Source organism: Bactrocera latifrons, unplaced genomic scaffold, assembly GCF_001853355.1.
Source record: "Bactrocera latifrons isolate USDA-ARS-PBARC rearing strain unplaced genomic scaffold, ASM185335v1 scaffold_792, whole genome shotgun sequence".
NCBI classification, from domain to species: Eukaryota; Metazoa; Arthropoda; class Insecta; order Diptera; family Tephritidae; genus Bactrocera; species Bactrocera latifrons.
This window is the reverse complement of record NW_017537481.1, coordinates 5,339-8,369: the sequence shown is the minus strand read 5'-3', so window position 1 is coordinate 8,369 and position 3,031 is coordinate 5,339.

Below are 3,031 nucleotides of genomic sequence, written 5' to 3'. Positions count from 1 at the left end.
AGAAGTTCTTCACGATCCTGTACGTTCACTGCAATTCAGCAGGCTGGAGAACGCTTCCCTCTTCAACTCTCAGTATCTGTCGGCGACGGAGTCTCTCTCGCACCACGAATCTCACACCAAACTTGCGCTCCTTTATATGGCGACTGTAGTAAATGCCACAAGGACCTACTGGTCGCTGTCATTGTCCCGTTCATCACATTTCTTGGACGACGATTATTTTCACGAGGACATCAACCAGCTAGGCAGCGGCACCTTCCAAATTAAGGAACCGGACTTTCCAGGTGCATGCTGTCAATTCGTAGTCCATATTTCGTTTGCCATGGTCGTCGTCAAAAGGGGGGTCTCTAATCCGAGGCTGATTGTTAATTTTCATTGGATGTGTTTTTTTACGTGGCGGACCCGCCTAGCGCATGGAATGTTTCGACTTCTCACTTTGGCTCTCGTTCAAACAGATTTTTATAGACTACCCAGAGGATACTTCGTCAAAGACCGGAAGTCGTGAGCTGCTTGAGCCGTATGTAAAAGAATCGTTTCCGGCCACTACCAAGTGAATGGCGATAAGAGATCTTTCCTCACTTGTGTGAACTTCTACACATGACTCCATCCTTATCATTCTTCACTTATCCTGAACCAAATATGTCCAAAAAATTGCTAACTGATCCAGTCTTAGATATAATATCATGTATACGGATATATATTGGGTATAGTAGAATAGAACTGCAACCAAGTACAAAAACTGCCTATAATTATTGGGTGACTGTGAATTGATGGACGGCATCATGTCTTTGCACCCAAATTGTCTCACAAAGTTGCACATTTTTTCTGCCCAAGAATTGCTCTAAAACCGTCTTACGTTTCGGTCTTAAAACTTAGAAAAATGTTTTAACTTCTCTGAATATTTCAGATATCTTTCCAATTAAAGCAATTTATTTAAGGGGAAACATGGTGTCATCTCAGCGTTTGTAGCTTCTTTTCGTATTTCCTTTAACAGTACAACCGGTACAATCAGTACCTATTGCAACGCATTTCTGAATATCCAGCCCCATATCTTTAATGTCTTTCAAAACAAACTATTCTAACGCAGTTTTCGTGAGTGAAATCTCCCCGTGGTTCACTTCTTCAATACTTACATACTTCAATACATATACGAGGTGTGTTCAAAAAGTATCAAGAATTKTGAATTTTCGCGAGTTACGTATATTGCAATTTTGAATTTTTTGTGGCGTTATGTTGGTACTCATGTCTCTCACTTATGCCGACAAGCTCGGTCATTTTGAATGTTCATTTAATTGTTGCAGCTGCTTTGCTTGCACGTGTTTGGATCGTCTTCGATTTTCACCTATTCAAAAAAATGGATCAAAGGACCTGTATAAAATTTTGTGTGAAAAACGAAATTAAGTGCGTGGATGCATTCCGAATATTGACTGTGGCATACGGAGAATCCACCTTGGACCGAAGCAGCGTTTATTAGTTGTACAAAATGTTCTCAGAGGGCCAAGAAGATGTGACAAAAATTGGCTTTTGCACCACGATAAYGCCCCTGCTCACACATCGTTGCTTGTGTGCGACTTTGTGGCCAAAAACAACACACTAATGATGCCGCAGCCACCGTATTCCCCAGATCTGACCTCCTGTGACTTTTTCTTGTTCCGCAAACTGAAGAGGCCCATGAAAAGACGACGTTACACTTCTCTTGACGAGATAAAGACGGCATCGAAGGAGGAGCTGAAGAAGGTAAGAAAAAATTATTTTTTGAAGTGCTTCGAAGATTGGAAAAAACTTATATTCTTCTTCTTCTTGATTGGCATAGTTAACAACCACGCGCCAGTCGTTTCTTCTTTTCGCTACGTGGCGCCAATTAGATATTCCAAATGGAATTTTTTAGTTTATTCCTTTCGGAATAAAATCTGGCTTTTTATAGAAAATAAATTTGCCACTCCGGTGGAGTCAAAAGAATACATAATGTTGAGCTGCACCAAAATGTGTACCCTTTATTAATACTCTTAAGAATGACTTGCTACATGGTTCGTACTTCTTTTTATACTAACATGGGTTTGTTCACATATAGTATATAGTGTTTGCTTAGATACAATACTTTTGTTCCAAGGTAAGGTTGTTGTTTTATTTGAAATCGAAATATTTTTTTCCTTTRTTTGAAAGTACAATATCTTGAGAATATACTGTGAAAATTTCAGACAGAAATTCGAAATATTTCAGGAGTTATARTGAGTTTCCTAGAGCGCCTCGGAATCCTCTCTCTCGGAGTTGTTGAACTTTAAACGCGTTTTCCTCAAAACATTGTTTTTCTGGTCGGCCCGGGTCCTAACTTTTTTCCTACTGAACCGATCGCTTTCGAATTTTAACAGGCTCTTATACACACCTATAGTTTTCGTCGGGTCTAACGAGAATTTTTTTCACTCCTAACTTTTTATTTTATAACCCTTTCTTTGCTAAAATAAAAGGACTTTTTCTTTCAAAGTCCGCCATTTTGTAATTTACACTTGAAATTTAACTTCGGTAGTTTCGACCAGAATGACAAGTCTGTAGATTAAGAATAAACAAGAATATTTGATTTCAGATAAGATAAAGAGCCAAAATCACCCTGGCCACCCACGTGCATTTTTTTTTTTTAGGTTCCAACATCGAGTGACAATAACAATAGGAATTAAGTATTAAATTTTTTAAAATAAATTTTTTTTTTGCAAAATGTAAATAAAAACACTCTAAATATTCAAGATAATTTATTTTTATTTTGCAATAAAAAACCACCCTACAAAGAGTTCATGAAAATAGGCATAAGTTACCAGACTATTACCTTAAACTGAACGTTGTTTTGATGTTTGTTTGTTGTAGTGATAGTGCATTTCTATTGTTCTCAGATAATAATATTGATTTTATACATTCTGTTTATATCAAACGCATCGTTYACCATGAATTTTTTCGTCAATGCTAAGTGCTACGTGGAAGTTCTCAGGAGACTCAAACGAAGGGCCAATCGGGTCCGACAAGACATCGCATCCGATTAGAAGTT